The 27,806-nt window shown below is 45.1% G+C and overlaps 1 protein-coding gene, 1 long non-coding RNA gene and 1 pseudogene across 9 annotated transcripts in view; 1 reads left to right on the top strand and 2 right to left on the bottom strand.

Moving 5' to 3' along the window:
* The window catches only part of LOC148143647 (uncharacterized), a 267,997-nt gene that overhangs the window by 234,743 nt on the left and 5,448 nt on the right, over positions 1-27,806 (bottom strand). The gene's annotated exons all lie outside the window — the stretch shown is intronic.
* On the bottom strand, positions 1,086-3,266 carry LOC148143652 (uncharacterized; annotated as a pseudogene). The gene is made up of 2 exons (XR_015751280.1): positions 3,162-3,266; positions 1,086-2,550 (listed from the first exon to the last, which is right to left on the bottom strand). The product of XR_015751280.1 is annotated as an uncharacterized LOC148143652 (transcript).
* Positions 3,463-27,532, top strand: LOC122543552 (uncharacterized). Of its 7 annotated transcripts, none has more exons than XR_015751292.1 (4): positions 3,463-3,701; positions 4,475-4,756; positions 13,492-13,685; positions 26,917-27,532. It is a non-coding gene; the product is annotated as an uncharacterized LOC122543552 (long non-coding RNA). The 7 variants fall into 7 exon arrangements; XR_015751297.1 differs by lacking the exons at positions 3,463-3,701; positions 4,475-4,756 and adding exons at positions 6,555-6,631; positions 9,702-9,826; XR_015751296.1 differs by lacking the exons at positions 3,463-3,701; positions 4,475-4,756 and adding exons at positions 6,575-6,631; positions 10,034-10,127.

Raw genomic sequence — 27,806 nt, forward strand, 5'->3', positions numbered from 1 at the left:
CTCCTGATAGGATTGAGATTATCTGTGTGGTCTGCTTGCAGAATTAAGAGGTGTTAGTCCTTTCGTCTTTTAAGTCAGCAAATGTTGGTAAAACTACTCAGCCTATATGCTCTAAATAAGTTAGACATTGTACCTGCACTGAATAAAATAATAAAGGATATTAAACGGTTTATCACTGCTGGATTGTGAGATATGTTTAGTATTTGCCAGCATGAGTTTCATTCATTCCTGCAATTTCATAGAAGCACAGTCTCGATAGTCAGCTTCTTAAAGGGGACAGTGGCTGCGAGTCAGGAAAACTACTTGATGTATTTATGTATTGATGTATTTATTCAGGTCCCGATAGACAGTTGGCAAGTGCTGATTAATATTCTATTCTTTCATGGTGATAAGATGGCAGGGAGGCATTGTTCTGAAAACATTACTATGTTGACAGTTATTCAGAGGTAGCTTTTGATGCAGAAATAGGCCTAAAACACTGCTAGTAGCAAGGGCTGGTAAGGGATGAAGGTGTGAAAAAGCAGGAATGAGTCAAAAGAGGTGTTTTAACTTATTCTATTTTGTAATAGTAAAATATACTACAAAACTGCAATTTTATGAATGAACGAATAAAGCTATGTTATAGGAAAGAGTTATGAGTGAATGAAATGGGAATGCAGTATTATTAGATATAGGGCTCCTGTGAGCAGCTTAGAAAAGAGTTATGAATGACTAAATAGAAAGCGTTTGAGAGTGGGTTAGTAAAGAGACCTATAACACAATATGTCACACCATGTTATCATCCTGGCGGGGTTGGAGAAACTGGAGCCAGATTTCTTCGGAGTCAAACATGACAGATACACACCTCCTGACTTCAGTACATGCTCCAAATCAGTAAGTGTGTCTTAATAGGTGCTCAACTCACCAGGGAATATAATGCCCTCTTGAATATTAAGGGAAACAGTGAGGACTGCAGATGCTGGAGATCAGAGCTGAAAATGTGTTGCTGGAAAAGCACAGCAGGTCAGGCAGCATCCAAGGAGCAGGAGAATCGACATTTCGGGCATGAGCCCTTCAGGATTCCTGAAGAAGGGCTCATGCCCGAAATGTCGATTCTCCTGCTCCTTGGATGCTGCCTGACCTGCTGCGCTTTTCCAGCAACACATTTTCAGCTCTTGAATATTAAGACAAGTAACACCCACAAAGCATCCAAATGTTCACTACTCAGTGTGACTGGATTGGTGTCTGAGCAGATGGCATGACTGACCTAATCCCTTCCCGCACTCGGGGCAGGTGAACGGTCTCTCCCCAGTGTGGATAGGCTGGTGTCTCCGCAGGGAAGACCAATCAATGAACCCCTTCCCACACACTGAGCAGGTGAACGGCCCCTCCCCGGTGTGGACCCGTTGGTGACTCTGCAGGTTAGAGGACTGAATGAATGCCTTCTCACAGATGGAACACGTGAACGGTCTCTCCCCAGTGTGGACCCGCTGGTGTCTCCGCAGAGAAGACGAATCAATGAAGCCCTCCCCGCATATGGAGCAGGTGAATGGTCACTCCCTGGTGTGGACCCACCGGTGTCGCCGCAGGGTGGATGAATCGCTGAAGTGCTTACCGCACACAGAGCAGGTGAACGGCCTCTCCCCGGTGTGGACCCGCTGGTGGTTCATCAAGGCAGAGGACCGTGTGAATACCTGCCCGCACACTGAGCAGGAGAAAGGCCTCTCCCCGGTGTGGACTCGCTGGTGGGTCAGCAAGGCAGAAGACTGGGTGAACGCTTTCCCGCGCATGGAGCAGGTGAACAGCCTCTCCCCAGTGTGAATCCGCCGGTGGGTCACCAGGGTGGATAACTGAACAAACGCCTTCCCGCAGACAGAGCAGGTGTACGGCCTCTCCCCGGTGTGGACCCGCTGGTGACTCTGGAGGTTGGAAGACTGGTTGAACGCCTTCCCACACACAGAACAGGCTTCTCCCTAGAGTGGACCCGCTGGTGACTATGCAGGGTGGATAACTGAACGAACGCCTTCCCACACAAATTGCATGTGAAAGGCCTCTCCCCCGTATGGACCCGCTGGTGGGTCACTAGGGCGGATGAATGGGTAAACCCCTTCCCACACACAGAGCAGGTGAACGGCCTCTCCCCAGTGTGACGGCGGCGATGGCTTTCAAGCAAGCATGGGAATTTGAATTCCTTCCCGCAGTCTCCACATTTCCACGGTTTCTCCATCACGTGGGAATCCCCACCGCCTTCTAGTGTTGACAATCAGTTGAAGGACCATTCACAAATGTAAGGTGTTCTAGGTCTTGCTGCTGCGAACGGGATGTTGCTATTGCAGACTTTGTACCCGCTTAAAGCTCTTCCCACAGTCAGTTCACTGGTACACGCTCACTGAGGCCTGTGTACTTCAGCCTCACTGAAGTTTGAAACATTTCAAAGCAGACAGGACAGAAGAGAAATAAAATTTCCAGTGAGATTCAAAAGACTGATAACATTCCTATGCCAGTGAATCAATTGTCTCGATCAGATCTTGTTTTGAGATTTATGGCTGCAATTCCATCCATTCTCATATCCTGTAAAATAGAGAATACAGAAGACATCACTATTTACAAAGGATAGAAATTCCAAACAGACAATTCTGGTTCCTGTGGAACATTCTTTCTTCTCAATGCCACAGTGTCCCTCCATTCTCACTAGGTATTATTGCCCCATGCTCCACATTCTCCTAAAAATGCTGAAAAATGTTGACTGATGGATCTATGCTCACCTCTTCCTGCCCTGGACATAGGTTGTCACAGATTGAACCAGGAGTGAGCCATTCAGCTTCTGGGGTTTGCTCTGCTGTTCCATAAAATCATATCTGTGCTGCTTTGGCCGTCACTCCATTTCCTGCTGTTCTCCATAACCTTTCATATCCCTGTCATTTAAAATTCTCTTCAATTAAGTCTTGAATACATTCCATGAGCCAGTCTCCATTACCTTCTGTGGGGGAACATTCCATAAACTAACAAGAAAAGAATAAATTCCTCATTTCTCCCTGAAATGGGAGACCACTTCCAGGCAGGTGGAAACTAGCTAGTTTAGAATCATGTTCAGCATGGACTGGATGGAATAAAGAGTCAGAAACTGAGCAGTTTAACCCCAGAATAGAAAGGTGGGTGAGAAAAGAAAGTGCCGTACTCACAGATAGTGAACAGAGAAAGGAAGTTGCAGTCTGAGGTGAAGCTCAATCTTCATTCAGGGAGAGAGGAGCAGCATCAGCTTCAGAAGCTCATTGTCAAACTTCCGCATTCAGTCAATACGGCGGTTCTGATTGGCCTGCGGACCAGTCTCCTTCCGGTCATCCAGGGATTCCAATTGGCTCACAGTTTACCTGTGTGATGTCATAACGCGTGGTCAATAGAAGAGAACCATCTTGGAACACGGGATCGTCATCGGCCGGCTCCCTCCGGACGTCCCGCCCCGTATGAGGACGTCACAACGCGGAAGTAGTGCGATCAGTTTCAGACTGAGACCTCCCCAACTCTGGGCAATATCTGGGAGCAAAGCAATATCTCCCCCTTTCTATTCCTCATTCTGGGAGGGAGAGAGAAGAGGGAAGGCACTGTACACTTGTACCAACTGGCGGCGGATAGTGTGAATGCAAGCGAAGAGGTTTCAGATTCGCCCTCTCTTAAGGCTTTCTGATCCTCATGGCATTTATCAGAACTGGAACGTGAAAAGGGTCAGAGATTTGTCTAGTGTTATTGAGTTGTTAAACATTCAACGTGCTCTTCGTGGTTTTCTCACATTCGATTATAATTAATTGTTGTAATTATGTGTTGTAGCTATGTCATATACTTCCAATTATGCTGTTATTGAAGGGGACGGTAAGTGAACATTGGACAGAGTCATAGAGATGTCCAGCGTGGGAACAGATCCCTCAGTCTAACTCGTTCATGCTGACCAGTTAATCTGGATAAATCTAGTCCCATTTACCAACACTTGGCCCAAATCCCTGTGAACCTTTCTTAATTCATTCACCCACCCATCCAGATGCCTTTTAAATATTGTAATTGTGCAAGCCTCCACCACTTTCTCTGCAGATCATTCCATTTGTACAAAGAGAGTCCATTCATCAGTCTAACAATGGCAGGGAAGAAGCTCTTTCTGAATCTGTTGGTGCATGTGTTTCCAGATTCTGTATCTTCTGAAGTTGTGAGAGAGCATTAGGGGGTTGGCAGCATTTCTGCGGCAAAGAGAAGTGTAGGTGGAGACCATGGATGGTAGGTTGACTTCCATGATGGTCTGCGATGTGCATAAAACCTTCTGGGTATCTTATCATTCTGGACAAAGCAATAGCCGGACTAGGTTGTTACACATCCAGATAGAACACTTTCTATAGTGCATCTGTAAAAGTTAGTGAGGGTCATTATTGACACACTGAATTGCATAAGCCTCCTGAGGAAGAAGTGTTGTTGTGCTATCCTGACTGAGATTGCCCCTTCATTTTTCCAGATGGTGAGAACAACCCACCGTGCAGTTTGCATTGCTGACAGAAAGCAGTTTGTGTTCAGCAGCAGCTTAGTCATTCACGCACTAGGTGCTGTGAGATTAAAAGTACGGACAGCCATGAGGAACCAGAGGTATTTCCAACCGACATTCAAACTGATCAATCTAAACCTTGAAGTCTCAAACGAAATCTAAAAGTTCACTTCGCCAAAAGCTAATGGAGGCATCCTCATAAAATTACCAGATATACTTGGAATCCTGAGAAGAATTCAAGTGAATCCTAGAAAGGTATTGCATGTCTTGGACTATTCCCAGTAAGTGAATGAACTATCAAGATTCATATAAAGATTTGTGGGAACTATGGCAGGGAAGGAAAGAAAACTAGATTTACAATTTAATGCCATACATACTATTCTGCAAAGTTACTCCTGTTGATTAGGTTTTCACATTTTTAAACAAAAAAAAAGTTGTTCTTCCAGTTAATGACTGGGTTTTCAAACTTCTCTTCAAAATTAATAGTTTTTCTCTTCAAACTGAATGATTGTAACAAAACTGCATCTCATTGTTGAATTTTGAATCTGTAGGATGTGCTTGGTAAAGTTTGAATGAACAATATTTCAAAGTGAATTTTATCATGTTAAGTACCAAGACGTTCTGGAGAGGAAAGACTTGTCCTTGTGTGTTTTGCAACACTTAATCAAGGTCAGTTCAATAGAAGAAGCAGACAGGTTGATGCTCGAGTTGACAGCTCGGGCAAAACAGCTGAAATAATGCAGGCAGTAGCACAGCAATTAGGGTTCGAAAGTTAGCCAAAAATATACAAACAGGTTGGAAAGTTTCTTCAGCTTTCTTTAAAAAAAGTTAACAAAATAAGTGTTGGTTCTATAGAAAATGAGTCTGGAGATTCAATAACGGAGTATAAAGAGATGGTAGATGAATTGAAAAGAGCTTGAATCTGTCTTCACTAGAGAGGATACAAGTAACACCCTGGAACTAGCTGTAAATCAGGAATTGAAAAGGAGGGAGGAACTGAAGAAAATTACAATTACCAGGGAAACTGACTAAACTGTTGGAACTATAAGTTGACAAGTTCCGGGTACCTGAAGGATTTCATCCAAGACTCTTAAAGAAACACTAACCAGTGAAATAGTTAAAACATTGGTTTTAATTTTCCAAACGCCATTAGTTTCAGGGAAGGTTTCTTTAAATTGGTAAACTCTTTTTTCTTCGAGGAGGGAGACAGAGAATGGGAAACTGCAGACCATTTACCTTAACATATGTCATAGGGAAAATGTCGAAAGGTATAATTAAAGATGTTATGACAAGGCACTTGTATAAGTTCAAGGTAATCAGGCAGCGTGAATGTATTTTTGTCAATGGGAAATAATGTTGTAGTAATGTTTTTGAAGAACTGCCTCTTCCCAATGCGACTGAGCTGATGAATCTCCAGTGCTGACAGGGAATGGTATCCCTTCCCCCAGTCCCCACATTCCCACGACTTCTCCGCAGTTCTGGTGTCCTTTTGGCTCTCTGTTTCTGATGAACAAGTGAAACTGTGATCACACTCAGGAAACGTGTACAGTCACTCCCTCCTGCGAATAGTGTAATAGTTCTTCAGTCTGTGTAACTGGTTAAAGCTCCTTCCCACAGTCAGCTCACTGGGGGACTCTGTCTGTCTGTCTGTCTTTCTCTCTCTCTCTCTCTCTCTCTCTCTCTCTCTCTCTCTCTCTCTCTCTCTCTCTCTCTCTCTCTCTCTCTCTCTCTCAACAAGGGGAAAAGATGTACAAAAGTTGAGCAGCGAGACAAAATGCAAAAGCAATAAAACAATTGTGGCTGTACCCTTTTTTTCCCTTTTGGCACTTGGACATTTAAATGTATAAATAACACCATCTCCAAAAAACGTATTACGCATGCCTGCCAGTGTCAGCAAAACACTGGGCATTGTCATCGCTGTCTGGAAAAAACGGCGCGCGACCTTCTCTTGATGGACCAATAGGACGCCCAGGAGGACCAGAAAGAGACTGGTCTTCCTGCCAATCAGAGCCATCCCATTGAATGCGGAAATTGGACCATGAGGTGCTGAAGCTGCTGTTCTTCCTCTCTCTCTCTGCATGAAGATTGAGCTTTAACCAGACTGCAAATTCTTTCCTCTGTCCAATATCTGTGAGTGCGGTACTCTCTTTTTGCACCCGCTTTTCCATTTCTTTTTCGTTCTGGGGTTCAATTGTTGACTTGCAACAACTGAAAGGAAAGGGAGTGAATCCGGGAGGGGACAGACTCTGGAAACGTTGGTCCAGGTCTGTGTCGTAATGGGCAAAATAGACAGGCAGCAGGCTGCAAGACCACAGCAAGCCAGGCAACATCAGGAGGTGGAGGAGTCGATATCTTGGTGTAACCTTTGTTCAGGACTGGAATTGGGTACAGGGAGTGATACAGAGAAAAGGGGTGCTTGGGACACGATGGTGAAGTGGGGATAGGTGAAGACAGGTGGAGGGTGCGACCTGATTGGTCAATGGGAGGAAGGAATCTGGTTGGTGGCAGAGAGGAGTGCAAAGGAGGGGTCGAGGCTGAGAAAGTAATCGGGGGATGGGAAGTGAAGTTATTTGAAATTGGGGAACTCTGTGTTGAGTCCTCTGGGCTGTAGGCTGCCCAGGTGGAAGATGGGGTGTTGTTCCTCCAAGTTGTGGTTTAGTTTGTTGTGGCAATGGAGGAGGCCAAAGATGTTCATGTCAGAAATGGAGTGGGAAGGGGAATTAAAATGGGTGGTGACGGGGAGGTCTGGTCAGCCTCTGCGGACCCGGCTGCAATGCTCGGCGAACCATTCCCAAGTTTACGCTCGGTCTCCCCGATGTAGAGAATACCACAATTTGCAAATGGATACCGTAATGTGAAGTTATAGCCTTTGTTGTGAAAAAAAGCAGAAAGGAGGTGTATTGTTTAAACGTTAATGTATTGGGTTGTGGAGAAAAGGAGAACTGCAGATGCCGGAGATTCGAGTCAAAATGTGGCACTGGGAAAACACAGTAGGTCAGGCAGCATCCAAGGAGCAGGGGAGTCGATGTTTCGGACCCGACCCCTTCATCGTGAATGCTGTATGGATGTACAAAGGGGCCTCAGCGTCCTTCGACACCAGTCAATGCCAGTTGTCAGACAGGCGCAGCAAGCAATCAGCATGGCAAATGGTATTTTGCCAAGAGGAATTCTGTTGTAAAGTGCAGATGCTTTCCTCCAGTTAGGTGGTCGTTGAATATATCCAAGGCTGCATTCATCTGATTTTTGAACATCAAATAAGTGAACGCAAGAAAATGATTTTACAGAGTTACATTTAGAGTCATACATCACAGAAACAGACCCTTCAGTCCAACTAGTCCGTGCTGACTATATTCACAAACGAAACTAGTCCCACCTGCCTGCGTTTGGCCCATGCCCCTCCCAACCTTTCCTATTCATGTATTTATTCAAATGTCTTTTCAATGTTGTTACTGTACCTGCACCCACCACTTCTTCTGGACATTCATTACACACACAAACCACTGTATGCCAAAAAAAGTTACCCATCATGCCTTTTTAAAGTCTTTCTCCTCACCCCTTCAAATTTGCTGCCTAATCTTGAAACCCCCACCCGAGGGAAAGGATACACGGCGGTCACCTCATCTATGTCCCTCATGATTTTATAAACTTCGGTAAGGTCACCTCTTAGCCTCCTATGCTCCAGTGAAAATGTCCCAGCCTATCCACGTAGATGTTGGCAGATTCATATCCAGTTATGATCTGTTGAATGCTGGTGCAGGCTTGAAAGACCAAATAGCTTACTCCTGATTCCAGTTCTCACACTGTGTCCAGGACAGCAAGAGACCATAGGACATAGGAGCAGAAATTAGGCCATTCAGCCCATCGGGTCTGCTCCGCCATTTAATAATGGCTGATGGGTTTCTCAACCCCATTCTCTCACTTTGTCCCCGTAACCCTCTATCCCCTGGATATTCAAAGTCTCCATCTCAGTCCTAAATATCCACAATGACAGGCCTCCACAGCCTTCTGTGGTAGTGAATTCCATAGATTCACCACTCACCACCATACCACTCGAAGGCTGTGCCCACTGGTTCTAGTCTCTCCAACCAATGGAAACATCTTCCCAATGTCCACTCTATTCAGGCCGTTCAGGATTCAGTATTGTTTATGTTTCAATTAGAACCCCCCTCCCCCCAAGTGTGGGCCTGTTAACCAGCATGAACCAGACCCTGCAGGTTGTGGTACAGCAGGGATTAGGTTGAGCAAACTGAGAATGGAGGGAGATTATGTGGGATGGAGATTTTCAAATTCTAGGGAATGAGAGAGGAAACAAGAGTTCACTATAAATTAGAATTGATTGGATGGGCTGAAGAGCCAAGGAGTGGCAGATGAAAATGCGTGGTTTGCATTTTGGTCAAGCAATGCAGGCAGGACTGACACACTTCAGAGGGGTGTTGTAGAACAAAGAGACCTTGGAGTGCAGGTTCATAGTTCGTTGAAGGTGGAGTCGCTGTAGACAGGATAGTGAAGAAAGCATTTGGTATGCTTTCCTTTATTGGTCAGAGCATTGAGTATAGGAGTTGGGAGGTCACGTTGCAGCTGTACAGGCCATGTTTGGAAGACTGCATTTGTTTCTGGTCTCCCTGTTATTGGAAAGATATTGTGTAACTTTGAAAGGGGTGAGAAAATATTGACAAGGCTGTTGCCAGAGTTGGAGGGTTTAAACTACAGGGAGAGCCTGAATACACTGGGGATATTTTCCCTGGAGCATCGGAGGCTGAGGGGTGACCATGTTGACATTCATACGCGGCATGGCTAGGGTGAATCCCCAAGGTCTTTACCCCAGGGTAGGGGAGTCCAAAACTAGAGGGACATATGTTTGAGGTGAGAGGGGAATTTTAAAATTCTTCTGATTGCGTACATGAATAGAAAGGATTTAGAGGGATATGGACCACATGCAGGCAAATTGGACTAGATTAATTTAGGATACCTGTTTGGCACAGACAAGTTGGACCGAAGGGTCTGTTTCCGTGCTGTATGACTTTAATCATCTTCTGTGAAAGCAGAAATCTGATGGTGAAGACTGGAGTTTCAGGATGTTTTGCCCTTACTGGGAGCAGAGATGTTTGACTGAAATGTGTTGGTGTTAATGTCTTGATGTTCCATTTTGCTCCCACCTTCCTGGGGACGTTAACCATTTCGTATCTGGTTGTTCATCAAGAAGCTGCATTGCACCCTGAATTGACAATTTTTTTTTGCTGAGTGAGGCAATACTTCCTTCGAGTTACGCTGTACCAAGGATCCAGTTACAAAGGGACAGCTTGGTGGTGACAAACAGTAAAGAAGGTGAGGTGGGATGGGTGGAGAGTGTGTGTGCTTTGAACTGTTTAAAAAGCAGTTCATTTTTCTACGCTTTTTTGCCGGGGGGCTTCTGAAGCTGTAACAAAGCTGGGTCACAATAAAGGTTACCCGAACTTACTGCCAGGCTCAGATTCTCATTGAAAGCTTTGAGCTCCAAGAGTTTTAATTTTTAAAGCTGCTCATTTCTTTCAGCCTGCTGCACTAAGTTTCCAATGTCGCATATCAAATGGAGCAGTGAATGAGAAGCTAGTATCTTGAGAAATTGGGAATTTTTCAGACGTGCAGAGTAAGTCATTTCATTGGCATTGTAAAGTATAATAGCAGCACCGGGAGGTGTGGGCTGTGTTCACGAGATACGATATGGAGGGGCTGGTATTAGAGTGGGGTGGATAGAGTTAAATATCTCACAACACCAGGTTATAGTCCAACAGGTTTATTTGGAAGCACTCGCTTTTGGAGTGCTGCTCCTTCATCGGGTAGCTGTGGAGCAGGGTAATAAGACAGAGATTTTATAGCAAAAGATCACAGTGTCATGCAACTGATAGGATATATTGAACAAGCCTAGATTGCTGTTACCTCTTTCATCTTTTAGAATGGGTTGCAGGTTTTGGTTCATTAATATAAATCTTTTAAATCACATTCTCGAGATGACTTAAGGTTTTATAAAAAATAGGTGACATCTCAGTTCAGACAATGCTTTAAAGGTGTGAGGTTCGAGTCTATCAGTATCCCAATCTTGAATCGGACTGGTCCTATTTCCAAAGTAGGAATTTATAAAATATTACATGGATTGACTGCCTGCAGTTTGCGTGCTAACAGTTGTTATTTTGTGATCCATTCCAAGTGAAAATTATCCTCTGCGCAGACATGGGTGAACAGTCTGTTTTTGTGCATTGTGCGGGATCAGGCTAGCAGCTTTTAAATCCTTATGTTCAGCAGCAGAAGCAAACTGTAGATCAACAATCGTATTCTGAGAGTGGTACTTCCAGCCCTGGTTAATCCCATTGGGTCAACAGAGAGAGAGGGAGAGGATGTCACATCTAAAGTTCATACAGAATAGTTGTTTTGGTTGTTCAGTCAGTTGAGTTGGTTCTGCACTCAGATGAGACTGGATATTGCTTTTTAATGGATCATAATTGAAACAACAATGGAACACCTTAAATTCAAGGAATTTTGATGGGCAAATCGAACATTGAAGAGATAATGTTCTTCCATTAATAACGTTGGGTGACCCAAATTAGACATTTTTAGTGATAGCTCCACAATCATATTCCTGCTGGATTTTTTTTCTGGGCAAACAATTTCCGATGAGAGAAATTCTGTATCCTGGGAAGGCAGTGAAATAAGAAACGGTTGTTTAAAGCATTTTAACTGTGGACCCACGAGCTCTTGTCCATTAAATCTCTTTATTTGCAGAAATAGCCCTTGAAAATGTTCACGTCCCTTTAAAATGCAGATTGCCCCCTTTAGATATGACGCCGTTCCGTTATATGTCGGAATATCTCTCTAAATTGAGCCGTGAGCTTTCCCAATGTAGACAGGGCTCCTGGAAACGTGGCAGTGTCCCCCCTGCAGCTGCAGAGCGAGACAGGAGAGTTTGTTTTTATGAATGAGCAGTTGTAGCGCGAGGTGGCTGTTGCTTGGTGACGGTGAGGCTCCCCCGGCCCCGCCCATCCCCCCGTGCAGACGTCACGCGGGGGCGAAGGCGGTTGGGAGGAGAAGTCGCTCGAGCGGGGAAGCGGCGGGAGGGCGGCCGTTAGGAAAATGGCGCCGTGCGGCCCGGGGCAGACACCCGTCACTGGGCACCGCCGCCTTCCTGGCGCAGCTGCTGTGTCACGGCCACACCGGCCGGCTGTACAGCAGGCAGGAGCCGGTGAGCATTCTGGAGGCGGATGGGGTTAAGGGCCTGTTTGGGAACTCGTCGGCCGCCTGGGTGGTGGAGTTCTACTGGTCGTGGGGCGGCCCCTGTGTCAACTATGGGGCCACCTGGAAGGTACTGGGCCCGGGAGGTGAAAGGTGAGGGGGGAGGGATGTGCGTCCCGTCTCGTCCCGTCCCGTCCCTACACTCTCGTTCCATCTGCTTTTACTGGGGCTTGTGATTTTTACCCTCACTCTTTTAATCTTTGTGCTGTTTATCCTCTCTTTTTCAAAATCCCTGCGCTGTTTACTCCTTGCTATTACCTGTGCAATTCCCCAGCATGTATATGTTCCTCAGTCATTGAAGGGGTAGGATCCTGTTGAGAATGGTTAGTAAAGCATGTGGTGTACTAAGCCTTGTTAACAAGGACATACACTAGTTTGTAATTTGTCAAGGTATGCTTCTCATAGAGTTGTACAGACCCTTTGGTCCAACCTGTCCATGCTGACCAGATATCCAAAATTAATGTTGACAGTATAGTGCTGGATAAACACAGCAGCTCAGGCAGCATCCAAGGAGCAGGAGAATCGATGTTTCGGGCATAAGCCCTTCATCATAATGAAATGCTTATGCCCGAAACGTCAATTCTCCTGCTCCTCAGGTGCTGCCTGACCTGCTGTGCTTTTACAGCACTACACTCTCTCTCCTCTGATCTCCAGCATCTGCAGTCCTCACTTTCTCCTAGTTGATTTCAACATTACTGCGAAGTCTCTTCCATGGATGCCTCCCTGGAAGAGGTTCTACTCCTCTGTCTATAAAGATCTGAGAGTCCCTCTCTCACTGTAACCTCCCCCCCCCCCCCCCCCCCCGCCCCCAAGTCCTCTCCTCTGCCCAGAATTTCTTCAGCCATGTCCTCAAACAATTTGACTACCACAGCCATATCTCCTTTCTCATTGCTTAGCTGTGGAACCATCTGATCCCACATGGACTCCAGACCACATTCAGACCAACCCAATTTGGACCTGAACAGGATACCCCAGTGCACACTACAAATCCAAAACCTTCACCAACGATTCTCTTTTTGGATCCTCCACTGCACACTATCAGCCATCTACTTTACCTGCAGTCAGTCCTGCCCAAGCTCAGAGCCTCACTTTTCCCAGAACTGCAACCCAGATTCTACATCCTCAGAAAAGATTCCTGTTGAAGGGCTTATGCCCAAAATGTCAATTCTCCTGCTCCTTGGATGCTGCCTGACCTGCTGTGCTTTTCCAACACTCTCAACTCTGATCTCCAGCACCTGCAGTCCTCACTTTCTCCGAGATATCCTAAATTAATCTAGTCCCATTTGCCAGCACTTGGCTCATATCCCTCTAAACTCTTCCTATTCATATACCCATCCAGATACCTTTTTAAATGTTGTAATTGAACCAGCCTCCACAACTTCCTCCGGCAGCTCCTTCCATACACGCACCACACTCTGCATGGAAACGTTGCCCCTTAGGTACCTTTTATATCTTTCCGCTCTCAACCTAAACCTATGCCCTCTAGTTCTGAACTTTACCGCTACACTGGGGAAAACACAAAGAGATTGAGCAGCCAGACAAAATGCCAAAACAATAAAATGTCAAGCCATGTGGGAAAGAAAAATTGTGGCTCTACCCTTTTTTCTCCTCTTGGTATTTGGACACTTAATATCTGTCAGTAACACTAGTATCGCCACAGAGCATATTGCAGGGCGCGTGTTCAGTGGTGTCACCAAAATATTTGGCATGTTCCTTGCTGTCGGCAGAAAAGGCGCAAGATCTTCTTTTGATGGACCGATAAGGAACACTGGAGAACCTGAAGGTGACTTGTCCTCTTGCCAATCAGAGCTCCCCTACTGTCTGAAAGCAGGAGCTGGACCATGACCTTCTGAAGCTGCTGCTGCTCCACTCTCTCAGAATGAAGATTGAGCTTCAGCCCAGACTGCACCTTCCTTCCTCTGTGAGTACAACACTCTTGTCTCACCCCTTTTTCTATTTATTTTTCATTCTGGGGTTTAATTGTTGAGATGCAGCAACTGAAAGGAGAGGGAACAAATCCAGGGAGGGGGCAGACTCGGGAAATGTTGGTCCAGGTCTGTGTCTCAATTGGCGAAATAGACCGGCAGGAGGCTGGAAGAATGCAGCAAGCCAGGTAGCATCAGGAGGTGGAGAAGTTGACGTTTCGGGTGTAACCCTTGTTCCAGACTGGGGATGGGTGTAGGGGAGGATGCAGAACAAGGGTGTGCTGGGGACAGGGTGGTGAAGTGGAGATAGCTGGAGAGAGGTAGAGGGTACAACCTGGTTGATAAGTGGGTGGAAGGAATCTGGTTGGTGGTAAGGAAGAGTGGAATGGGAAGGACTGGGAAGGGAGTCGGTGATGGAAAGGGAGGTTATTTGAAATTGGAAAACGCGGTGTTGAGGCCTCCGGGCTGTTGGCTGCCCAGGCGGAAGATGAGGTGTTCCTTTAATTTACAGTTTGGTTCGTTGTGGAAATGCAGGAGGCCTAAAGTGATTATGTCGGGAAGGGGAATTAAAATGGGTGGTGACTGGGAGGTCCATTCGGACTCTGCGGCTTCAGCTGTGGACCATTCCCCAAGTTTACGTTTGGTCTCCCCGATGTCGAGAAGACCACATTTGGCAAACACATGGCAAATACAGTACCGCAATTTGAAGTTATTGCCTTTGCTGTGAAAAAAAAAACAGAAAGGAGGTGCATTGTTTAAATGGTGATATATTGGGATGTGGAGAAGATGAGGTCTGCAGATACTGGAGATCAGAGTTGAAAAGTGTGGTGCTGGAAAAGCACAGCAGGTTAGGCAGAATCCGAGGAGTAGGACAATCCACGTTTTGGGCATGAGCCCTTCATCAGGAATGATGTATGGATGTACAAAGGGGGTTCAGTGTCAAGCGAACGCCAGTTGTCAGACAGGTGCAGCAATCAATGAGCAAAGCAAGTGGTATATTAGCAAGAGGAACTGAGTTCAGAATTGGGGATGTCTTCCTGCAGTTAGTGGCTCATTGAATATATTCAAGGCTAGGTTCACTTGATCTTTGAACAACAAAGAAGTGGATGTTTATGGGGGGAAAGCAGAAAATGGTTTTAAGATCAGTACAGAACAGTTAGTCATACAACACAGAAACAGACCCTTCAGTCCAACTACTCCATGCTGACTATGTACTGAAACTAAACTAGTCTCACCTAGATTGGCCCATATCCCTCAGAACCTTTCCTATTCATGTACTTATCCAAATGCCTTTTAAACATTGTAACTGTACCTGCATCCACCACTTCCTCTGGACATTCATTCCACACAAACCACTCTGTTTAAAAAAAAAAATCATGCCCCTCATGACTTTTTAAACCTTTGTCCTCTCTCCTTCAAAATTGCTCTCTAATCTTGAAACCCCCATCCAGGGAAAGGCCCCTGCCTTTCATCTTATCTATCCCCTTCATGATTTTGTAAACCTCTATAAGGTCACTTCTCAATCTCCTGTGGTCCACTGAAAACGAGTGTGGTGCTGGAAAAATACAGCTGGTCAGGCAACATCCGAGCAGCAGGAAAATCTACGTTTTGGGCATAAGCTCTGATGAAGGACATATGCCTGAACAGTCGATTTTCCTGCTTTTCAGATGCTGCCTGACCTGTAACTTTCTAGCACCGCACTCTGGACTCTGATCTCCAGCATCTGCAGCCCTCACTTACTTCCAGTGAAAACGTCTCAGCCTATCCACCGAAATGGAAGTAGATTCATATCCAGTTATGATCTGTTCAATGCTGGTCCAAGCTCGAAAGACCAAATGGCCTACTCCTGCTCCCAATTCTGACACTGTGTCCAGGACATCAACAGACCACAAGACATAGGAGCAGAAATAATGCTATTCTGCCCATCAGCTCTGCTCCATCATTTTATCATGGCTGATGAGTTTTGTCAAACCCATTCTTCCACTTTCTCCCTGTAACGCTCAATCCCCTTGATACTCAAGAACCGATCTGTCTCCGTCTTAAATTTTCTCAGTGACTTGTCCTCCACAGCCTTCTGTGGCAATGAATTCCATAGATTCACTGCTCTCTGGCTGATGAAGTTTCTCCTTGCCTCTATTCTGAAAGGTTTTCCCTTTACTCGAAGGCTGTGCCATCGAGTCCTAGTCTCTCCTACCAGGGGAAACATCTTCCCAATGTCCACTTTGGCCAGTCTGTTCAGTATTCTGTATGTTTCAGTTAGATCCCCCTGAGTGTGGACCTGTTCATCGGAATGATCCAGACCCTTCAGGATGAGGTTCAGCAAAGTAAAAATGGAGGGAGAGTGTGTGGGATGGAGATTTTCAGCTTCTCAGGAATAAGAGAGGAAAGAGAGTTCATTATGAATTATAATTTATCGGATAGGCCAATGGGCCGAGGAATGGTAGATGGAGTTTAATTTAGAGAAATGTGAGGTGTTGCATTTTGGAAAGGCAAATTGGGACAGGACCTATACACTTATACACTAAATGGTCAGGTCCTGGGGAGTGTTCCTGAACCAAGAGACAGGGAGTGTAGGTTCCTTTCCTTGAAAGTGGAGTCACAAGTAGAGATGGTAGTGAAGAAAGTGTTTGGTATGCTTTCCTTTATTGGTCAGTGGATTGAGTATAGGAGTTGGGAGGTTATGTTGAGGCAGTACAGGAGATCTGGAATACTGTATACAGTTCTGGTCTCTCTACTATAGGAAAGATGTTGTGAAACTTTGAAAGGGTTTTGAAAAGAGTTACAAGGCTGTTGCCAGAGTTGGTGAGTTTGAGCTACAGGGAGAGGCTGAGTAGGCCAGCAATGTTTTCCCTGGAGTATTCAAGGCTGAGGTGACCTTAGAAGTTTCTAAGGGACATGGATAGGGTGAATAGGATTTGTTCCCAGGGTAGGGGAGTCCAGAACAAGAGTGGCATAGGTTTAAGGTGGGTGAGGAAAGGGACCTGAGAGGCATTTTTTTCATGCAGAGGGTGGTGTATGTATGGAACAAACTAACAGAGGAAGTGGAGGAGGCTGGTACAATTACAACATTTTAAAAGGCATCTGGCTGAGTACATGAATAGGAAGGGTTTAGAGGGATGTGGCCTAAATGCTAGCAAATGAGACGAGATTAATTAGGATATCTGGTCGGTACGGACGGGTTGGACGGAAGGGTCTGATTCCATGCTATATGATTCTAATCGTCTTCGGTGAAAGCAGAAATGTGGTTATGAAGAATGGACTTTTTTGCCCTTAGTGGGAGCAGAAGAAGTTACAGTAAAATCTTTCAATTGTGAGACTGCAACTGAGTACATCCGGGATTTTGGTGGGAGATGGGAATTCATTGCACTGTGGAATGCAGCCCTACCCTATCCACACATTTCTGCTGGTGGATGAGACCAGGTCTCAAGATTAGGGGGAGTAGATTTAGGACGGACATTAAGAGGAACCACTATTCCCAGAGAGTCATGAATCTATGGAATTCTTTGCCTGTGGAAGCAGTAGAGGCAGCTTCATTAAGTATATTGAAGACACGGTTGGATGGGTTTTGCATGGTCAGGGACTTAAGGGTAGTTGGTACAATGCAGGGAGGAGGAGCTGAGACGATGGATAAATCAGCCATGATCTTAATAAATGGCGCAGCGGACTGGACGAGCCAAATGGCCTACTCTTGCTTCTATTACTATGAAACTATAACCCTGCATTTCCCATGGTTCACCATGGCATGTTGGAACCGGCGGTCAATGAGTTGAGCATCCCTGAATACTTCTAAGTGCCCGTCACGTTCCTCCTCATCTGAACAGATCCTGTGTATGCGTAGGGCTTGTCCATAAGGGGATGGCTGTTTTGGGTGGAAGCTGGAGAAGTGTAGCATCGTGAGGTTATGTGTGGGTTTGAGGTTGTGTGTGGTGCTGAGTTGCTGCCCATCCTTGATGGAGATGCAGGTGTCCAAGAATGAGACAGATAGTAGAGAATAGTCCAAAATGAGTTTGATGGTGGGATGGAACATGTTGATATCACTGTATAGCTTTTTCCGTGACTCCTCTCCATGTGTCCAGAAGAAGAAAGTGTCGTCAATGTACCTGGTGTATAGTGTTGGTTGGAGGTCCTGCGTAGAGATGTTGTCTTGTTCGAACCTGTGCGTAAAAATGTTGGCATATTGGGGTGCAAATTGGGTCCCATGGCTGTTCCATGTGTCTGAAGAACTGGTTGTCAAAGGTGAAGATGTTGTGATCGAGGATAAAGTGGATGAGTTGTAGGACGGTGGTCAGAGATTGGTATTGAGTAATGAGGCTGTTGCCGTGATGCCGACATTATGAGAGTACTGGTCCATGGGTGCTGAGTTTCTGTAAGAAATCTGTAGTGTCGTGACAAAAGCTCGGGGTTCCCTGAATGATGGGTTTCAATGCCTTCGACATTGTGTGAGAACCTCTCCAGCTGAGTCCTATTGCCAGGGATGTGCAAGTTAGGATGGATTAGCCATGGGAAATACGGAGTAAGGGGGTAGGTATGGGTGGGATGCAATATGGAGGGCCAGAATGGAATAGATGGGCCGAATGACCTGCTTCCACGTTGTCAGGATTCTATGACGCCCCCAACAAAGGAGAATTTTATCTGCATCTATCCTGTCAAGCCCCTTTCAGAATTCTACTGGTTTGAATAAGATCACTTCTGGTTCATAGAGGTATACAGCACGGTCCAACCCCTTCATACCGACCAGGATTCCCAAATTAAACTAGTCCCATTTGCCTGCATTTGCCCATATCCCTCTCAACCTTTCTCTTCATGTACCCATCTAAATGTCGTTTAAATGTTGTAGCTGTACCTGCATCTACCACATCCTCAGCAAGTTCATTCCACATGCAAACAACACTCTGTCAAAACGTTGCCCTTCAGGTTCCTTTTAAATCTCTCTCCCTCTCTCATTAAAACAATATGCGCCCCCACCCCACCGTTTTGAGCACCCCGATGCTAAGGAACAGCCCTTTGCTATAATCCTTACCTCCACTCCTCAGATTTTATAAATCTCAATGAGGTCACCCCTCAACCTCCTGTGCTCCACCCTCTCCTTATAACTCAAACCCTCCAGTCCTGGTGACGTTCTGGTAAATCTTTACCAAACCCCCTCTAATAGAGTTCTTCCTATTACAGGGTCACCAGAACTGTACTCAGTACTCTAAAATGGCCTCACCAACATTCTGTACAACCTCAACATGATGTCTCAACTCAGAAACTCAACAGCGTGAACAATGAAGGCATTTGTGCTAAATGCCTTCTTAACCACCCTACCTACCAGTGATGCAACTTTCAAAGAACTGTGTACCTGAACTCCTACTCCCCCATGTCTCTCTGTTTTACAACATGACCCAGGGCCCTACCATTAACTGTACAAGTCCTGCCTGCCCTTGTTTTAGCAAAACACAATCCCTCGCTTTTATTCATAGCGCACACACACACACACACACACACACACACACACACACACCCCAACACTCCACCACACACACTTTACCAAGCATGCGCACATGCTTACATGCACTCTCCACACAAACCCACATGCACACAATCAGACTCTCTCATGCATGCATGGACACACACACTTAACTCTATGAGATTACTTTGTATTGGCAGAGTTATATTTGCAGATTCATTCAATTTGGCTCAAACAGCACACAATTTGCAGGCAGTCAATCCATGTAACATTTTATAAATTCCTATTTTGGAAAAAGAACCAGTCTGATTCAAGATTGGGATACTGACAGACTCGAACATCACACTTTTCATGCATTGTTTGAGCTCAGATGCCACCCTTTTTAAATAAAACCTTAAGTCATCTCGAGAACGTGACTTAAAAGAGAAGCGAGTCAAACAGTCAGGGCAGGCAGGGACAAGGTAGGACTAATAAGTTAAACTGCATTTATTTCAATTCAAGGGGCCTAACAGGGAACGCAGATGAACTCAGGGCATGGTTAGGAACATGGGACTGGAATATCATAGCAATTACAGAAACGTGGCTCAGGGATGGGCAGGACCAGCAGCTTCATGTTCCAGGGTACAAGTGCTACAGGAAGAATAGAAAGGGAGGCAAGAGAGGAGGGGGTGGGGTGGCATTTTTGATAAGGGATAGCATTACAGCTGTGCTGAGGGAGGATATTACCGGAAATACATCTAGGGAAGTTATTTGGGTGGAACTGAGAAATAAGAAAGGGATGATAACCTTATTGGGATTGTATCATAGACCCCCTAATAGTCAGAGGGAAATTGAGAAACAAACTTGTAAGGAGATTTCTGCTATCTGGAAGAAAAATAGGGTGGTAATGATAGGGGATTTTAACTTTCCAAACATAGACTGGGACTGCCATAGTGTTAAGTGTTTAGATGGAGAGGAATTTGTCAAGTGTGTACAAGACAATTTTCTGATTCGGTATGCGGATGTACCTACTAGAGAAGGTGCAAACCTTAACTTACTCTTGGGAAATAAGGCAGGGCAGGTGACTGGGGTGTCAGTGGGGGAGCACTTTGGAGCCAGCGACCATAATTCTATTAGATTTAAAATAATGATGGAAAAGGATTGACCAGATTGTAAATTGGAGAAAGGCCAATTGTGACGGTATTCGGCAAGAACTTTTGAAAGCTGATTGGGGACAGATGTTCGCAGGTAAAGGGACGGCTGGAAAATGGGAAGCCTTCAGAAATGAGATAATGAGAATCCAGAGAGAGTATATTCCTGTTAGGGTAAAAGGAAAGGCTGGTAGGTATAAGGAATGCTGGATGACGAAAGAAATTGAGGGTTTGGTTAAGAAAAAGGAAGCATATGTTATGTATAGTGAATCCTTAGAGTATAAAAGAAGTAGAAGTATACTTAAGAGGGAAATCAGGAGGGCAAAAAGTGGACATGAGATAGCTTTGGCAAGTAAAATTAAGGAGAATCCAAAGAGTATGTATATATATATATATATATATGTATGTATGTGTATGTATATGTGTGTATATATAAATAAATAAATAAATAAATAAATAAATAAATAAATAAATAAATAAATAAATAAATAAATAAATAATAATATAAAAAAAAAACAAAAAAAAAACAAAAGGGTAACTAGGGAGAGAATAGGGCCCCTCAAAGATCAGCATGGCGGTCTTTGTGTGGAGCCGCAGAAAATGGGGGAGATACTAAATTAGTATTTTGCATCAGTATTTACTGTGGAAAAGGATATGGAAGATATAGATTGTAGGGAAATAGATGGTGACATCTTGCAAAATGTCCATATTACAGAGGAGGAAATGCTGCATGTCTTGAAATCACCTAAAAGTGGATAAATTCCCAGAACCTGATCAGGTGTACCCTAGAACTCTGTGATAAGCTAGAGAAGTGATTGTTGGGCCTCTTGCTGAGATATTTGTATCATTGATCGTCAACAGGTGAGGTGCCGGAAGACTGGAGGTTGGGTAACGTGTTGCCACTGTTTAAGAAGGGTGGTAAGGACAAGCCAGCAAACTAGAGACCAGTGAGCCGAACATCAGTGGTGGGCAAGTTGTTGGAGGGAATCCTGAGGGACAGTATGTACATGTATTTGGAAAGGCAACGACTGATTAGGGATAGTCAGATTGAGTTTTTTGAGGAAGTAACAAAGAGGATTGATGAGGGAAGAGTGGTAGATGTGATGTATATGGACTTCAGTAAGGCGTTCGACAAGGTTGCCCATGGGAGACTGATTAGCAAGGTTAGATCTCACGGAATACAGGTAGAACTAGCCATTTGGATACAGAACTGGCTCCAAAGGTAGAAGACGGAGGGTGGTGGTGGAGGATTGTTTTTCAGGCTGGAGGCCTGTGACCAGTGGAGTGTCACAAGGATCAGTGCTGGGTCCTCTACTTTTTGTCATTTACCTAAATGATTTTGGATGTAAGCATAAGAGGAACAGTTAGTAAGTTTGCAGATGACACCAAAGTTGGAGGGGTAGTGAACAGCGAAGAGAGTTACCTCAGATTACAACAGGATCTTGACCACATGGGCCAATGGGCTGAGAAGTGGCAGATGTAGTTTAATTCAGATAAAAGTGAGGTGCTGCATTTTGGGAAAGCAAATCTTAGCAGGATTTTTTCACTTCATGGTAAGGATCAATGAGGCAAAATGAGGACTGCAGATGCTGGAAACCAGAGTTTCGATCAGAGTGGTGCTGGAAAAGCACAGCAAGTCAGGCTGCATCCGAGGTGCAGGAAAATTGATGTTTCAGACAAAAGCCCTTCGTCAGGAATAAAGCTTTATTCCTGATGAAGGGCTTTTGCCCGAAATGTTGATTTACCTGTTCCTCGGATACTACCTGACCTGCTGTGCTTTTTCAGTGCCACTCTGATTTAAACACTTAATGGTAAGGTCCTAGGGAGTGTTGCTAAACAAAGAGACCTCGGAGTGCAGGTTCATAGCTCCTTGAAAGTGGAGTTGCAGGTAGATAGGATAGTGAAGAGGGTGTTTGGTATGTTTTCTTTTATTGGTCAGAGTATTCAGTACAGGAGTTGGGGGGTCATGTTGTGGCTGTACAGGACATTGGTAGGGCATTTAAGAGGCATTTGGATGGGTATATGAATAGGAAGGGTTTGGTGGGATATGGGCCAGGTGCTGGCAAGTGGGACTAGATTGGGTTAGGATATCTGGTTGGCATGGACAAGTTGGACCGAAGGGTCTGTTTTCATGCTGTACATCTCTGTGACTCTGTGTTCTGGGATTTACATATTAATGAACTGAAACCTGCAACCCGTTCTAAAAGAGGAAAGACTGAATAGCAACCTAGGGTTGTTCAATATATCCTATCAGTTGCATGACACTGATCTTTTTCTATAAAATCTCAGTCTTATGATCATGCACCACAACTCCCCGATGAAGGAGCAGCGCTCCAAAAGCTAGTGCTTCCAAATAAACCTGTTGGACTGTAACCTGCTGTTGTGTGATTTTTAACTTTACCCACTGCAGTCCAATACCGGCACCTCCACCACAATTCTAGTGAACACAGCCCACACCTCCTGGTGCTGCCAGGAAACATTACAATGCTGATGAAGCGAAGCACTCTGCACTCCTGAAAAACTTACAATTTCAAACAAAACTAGATACTCATTCACTGCTCCTGCTGATACATGACATTGGAAATTCAGTGCAGGAGGCTGAAAGAAAGGATCAGCTTTAAAACAAAACCTCTTGGAGTTCAAAGCTTTCAATGAGAGTCTGAGCCCGGTGATAAGTTCAGGTCACCTTCAATGCGACCCAACTTTGTTACAGCTTCAGATCTCCTCAACAAAAAGACACATAAAAGATAGCTCAAGGTCAAAGCTCACACACTCCCCACTCCACTTTCTTTACTATTGGTCACCACCGAGTTGTCCCTTTGTAATTGCATCCTTGGTACAGCCGTAACCCGGAGGAGGTATTGCCTCACCCAGCAATTTCATCCCATACACTGCATCCAAGTCAGTTTCTCCCCACACATTTGCCCGGCTGGGGCAGTGTTGAGTCAACCATATTGGTGTGGGTCGGCAGGGCACAGGCATGGGTAAAGCTCTTACTGCACTCTGGGCAGCTGAAGGCCTCTCCCTGGCATGGACCCACTGGTGCCTCAGCAGAATGAATAACTTGTATAGGCCTTCCTGCACTCTGTGCAGAGGAACAGCCTTTCCCGCAGTTGCCACACTTCCATGGTTTCTTCATGGGGCAGGATTCCTCAGGTTTCTCCATGGCCAAAGCTTCAGCTACAAGTGAGTGACTGTATAGCAACTTCATGCCGTGAATTCCTCTTTCCAGGCTGTTTCAGGTTCCAAACTCCAAGGTCATGTTGCGGCTGTATAGGACATTGGTTAGGCCATTGTTGGTATATTGCGTGCAATTCTGGTCTCCTTCCTATCGGGAAGATGTTGTGAAACTTGAAAGGGTTCAGAAAAGATTTACAAGCATGTTGCCAAAGTTGGAGGATTTGAGCTACGGGAGAGGCTGAACAGGTTGGGGCTGTTTTCCCTGCAGCGTCAGAGATTGAGGGGTGACCTTATAGAGGTTTACAAAATTATGAGGGGCATGGATCGGGTAAATAGACTAAGTCTTTTCCCTGGGGTCGGGGAGTCCAGAACTAGAGGGCATAGGTTTAGGGTGAGAGGGGAAAGATATAAAAGAGACCTAAGGGGCAACTTTTTCACACAGAGGGTGGTACGTGTATGAAATGAACTGCCAGAGAATGCGGTGGAGGCTGATATAATTGTAACATTTAAAAGGCATTTGGATGAATAGGAAGGGTTTGGAGGGATATGGGCTGGGTGCTGGTAGGTGGGACTCTATTGTGTTGAGATATCTGGACGGGTTGGACCAAAGGGTCTGTTTCCATGCTGTACATCTCTATGACTCTTATGATAATTGGTAAACGAGTTAAGTCATAAAGGTTAGGTCATCTTTATCTTGAGATACAAAGGGCTTGCAGAGTGTGGTTAGTACTTTCTCATTGGTCTACTTCTGCATTCTAGTGGTTTTAGTAGTTAGTTGTTTATACAGCTACAGACACAAGCAGCAGCTCGTCACGTAGCAATGCAGAAGCCATCTTGTGCAGCTCCTTCAGCCATTTTATCCTACCTTCCAGAGGCCCCATATCCTCTCTCACTCCCTCCATTCTCACTTTGTTGAACCTAATCCCTGCTGTACCTCCTCCTGAAGTGTCTGGTTCTTACTGATTAACAGGTGTCACAAAGCTAGTACCTTTTTTTCCTAAAAGATGTTCCTTGGCTCAAGGAGACTGTGTCTTTGACTTTTTTTCCCAGAGGGGTAATAAACTGGGTCAATCTCCGATCAGTCTGGTTTGGTACAGAGATGAAAAGGATTTTAAGAGGCCTTTTGTTTTTATGTAAACTGATGAGATTTAAGGCCAACGTGGTCATATTTTAGAAGTGACCTGTATAAAAAAGGGGCGTAGTCAGCTCTCGAACTGGTTGGAAGTTCAACAGGGAGCTGTGTGGAAACTCTGTCTCTCTTTTCTGCCTCTCAACTTCAATCTGTAAGTATGTGTTCTATTTATACTGGTTTTCAAATTGAGTTTGCTTATTGGGACTGTTGTATATATTCGAACAGCATAATTAAGTCTAGTTGGATAGGCTGAGTTCTGTAGGGGTTCTTTATTTTGATCTTTGTGTTTTAATTGTGTAATTTTGTGAATAATTGTTGTCTGTTTTAAAATCTAGTAATCAACCAAGCTAACTTACTCCAGGTAATTTTTACTGTACACTTACTGAAACAAATTGCAAAGTTATAGTGTGGGGCTGCCTGCTTAAGAATGTTTTGCATGGTCTGGTTTAGTCCATAACACAGGCCCCCACACAGGGGAGATCTAATTGAAACATACCGAACACTGAACGGCCTGGGCAGAGTGGATGTTGGGAAGATGTTTCCACTGACAGAAGAGACTAGAAACCGAGGGCACAGCCTTTTAGAACCGAGATAAGGAGGAACCTTTCAACCAGAGAGTGGCGAATCTATTGAATTCATTGCCACAGAAGGCTGTGCAGGCCAGGTCGCTGAGGATATTTAAGACTGAGATAGATAGGCTCTTGAGTATCAAGGGGATCGAGAGTTACGGGGAGAAAGCGGGAGAATGGGATTGAGAAACGTATCAGCCACGATTGAATGGTATGAAGATACCTGATGGGCTGAATAGCCTAATTTTGTGCTCCAATATTTTATGGTCTCTTGCTGTCCTTAGACTCATGAGGGTGAGAATTGGGAGCAGGAGTAGGCCATTTGGTCTTTCGGGCCTGCACCAGCATTGAACAGATCATAACTGGATATGAATATACCTACATCGAGGTGGATATGCTGGGACACTTTTCACTGCAGCACAAGAGGTTGAGAGGTGACCTTAGTTTATAAAGTCAAGAAGGGATATTGATGTGCATGGCAGATGCTGTTTCCTTCGGGTGGGGGTTTCAAGATTAGGGAGTACATTTTTAAGGTGAGAGGAGAAAGATTAAAAAAAAAAAGACATGAAGAGCACCTTTTTCTTTTGGTTTAAGTGTGGAATCACTTTCAATGTCCTGAGGAAATGGTGGATGCAGGAACTGTCAACATTTAAGACATTTGGATAAGTACATTAATAGGAAAGGTTTGGAGGGATATAGGTCAAACTAGATGGGACTAGTTTGTGAATATAGTCAGCATGGACTAGTTGGACTGAAGGGTCTGTTTCTGTGCTGTATTACTTTGTAACTATTCTGTACTGGTCTTAAAAACATTTTTTTTAATTTCCCCATCACCATCCACTTTGTTCAAAAATCAGATGAATTCAGCCTTGAATATATTCAATGACCCTTCACAACTGCAGGAAGACATCCTCACTTCTGAACTCAATTCCTCTTGCTAATATATCACTTGCCTTGCTGATTGCTTGTTTCACCTGTCTGACAATTGGCATTGACTAGTGTAGAAGGACGCTGAGCTGAAAATGTGTTGCTGGAAAAGCGCAGCAGGTCAGGTAGCATCCTCGGAACAGGAGAATCGCTGTTTCGGGCATGAGCCCTCCTTCAGGAATGAGGAGAGTGTGCCAAGCAGGCTAAGATAAAAGGTAGGGCGGAGGGACTTGGAGGAGGGGCATTGGAAATGCGATAGGTGGAAGGAGGTTAAGGTGAGGGTGATAGGCCGGAGTGGGGGTGGAGAGGTCAGGAAGAAGATTGCAGGTTAGGAAGGTGGTGTGGAGTTCGAGGGTTGGGACTGAGACAAGGTGGAGGGAGGGGAAATGAGGAAACTAGAGAAATCTGAATTCATCCCTTGTGGTTGGAGGGTTCCTAGGTGGAAGATGAGGCGCTCTTCCTCCAGCTGTCGTGTTGCAATGGTTTGGCGATGGAGGAGGCCAAGGACCTGCATGTCCTTGGTGGAGTGGGAGGGGGAGTTGAAGTGTTGAGTCACAGGGTGGTTGGGTTGGTTGGTCCGGGTGTCCCAGAGGTGTTCTCTGAAACGTTCCGTAAGTTGGCGGCCTGTAGAAGGCCCTTTGTACATCCACACATCATTCCTGATGAAGGGCTCATGTTGGAAATGTTGACTCTCCTGTTCCTCGGATACTGTCTGACCTGCTGTGCTTTTCCAGCGCCACACTTTGACTCTTAACCTCTAGCATCTGCAGTCCTCACTTCCTTCACATCCCAATGTGTCACTTTTAACAATGCAACTCCTTTCTGCTTTTTATTCCACAGTAAAGGTTATATTACCACATTGTGGTAATGCAATTGCCATGTGTTTGCCAACTGAGAACAGATCTGGACCAACGTTTCCGTAGTCCGTCCCCTCCCTGGATTCACTCCCTTTCCTTTCACTTGCTGTAAGTCAACAATTGAAGCCCAGAATGCAAAACCAGAAACGGAAAAAAGAGTGCTGTACCTCACAGATGTTGGACAGAGGAATGAAGTTGCAGTCTGGGGTGAAGCTCAACCATCATTCAGGGAGAGATTAGCAGCTTCCAAAGCTCATTGTCCAACTTCCGCATTCAGAGAATGGGGAGCTCTGAATGGCAGGAGGTCCAGTCTCTTTCCGATTCTCCAGGGCTCTCTATTGGACCATCAAAAGAAGGTCGCAAACCGTTTGTGCGGAAATCTAGGAGAATGCGCAGATTTTTGCTGACACCGAAGAGCATAAGCAGTCCTTTGCTGACTCTGTGACTCTTGTTCTACATAGTTGGAACCTATATCACAAGACTAGGAATATGCCATTCACCCATTACAGCCTGTATTCAACTGTGGCCTAACTGCGCATATTTCAATGCAGGTTCAGAAAGGTGTCTGCAGCTTTTTAATAAAATTGAAGATGCTTTAATGATGTTTCTGAATATATAATTTTAGCTATTCTTCATGTTAAAGATCAGCCATTTCTCATACACCCCCATCTCTCATATAGACTCATCAACATCCATTCTCTCTCTTTTCTGAGAAAGTCTTGATACAGCAATCAAAAGTCTTGAGGCACAAGAAATAACAGGTGCTGGGGGGAAAAAGGGAAAGAGAATGGCTGGGGGTCGAGAGAGAGAAAATGGACAGGGGTTGGGGGGACAGGGAGAGAATGGACAGCGGGCAGCAACACCACAAATCCC

This window comes from Chiloscyllium plagiosum, unplaced genomic scaffold (assembly GCF_037043375.1).
Source record: "Chiloscyllium plagiosum isolate Xiang-an unplaced genomic scaffold, Cpla_swu_hap1 HiC_scaffold_27, whole genome shotgun sequence".
Lineage (NCBI taxonomy): Eukaryota > Metazoa > Chordata > Chondrichthyes > Orectolobiformes > Hemiscylliidae > Chiloscyllium > Chiloscyllium plagiosum.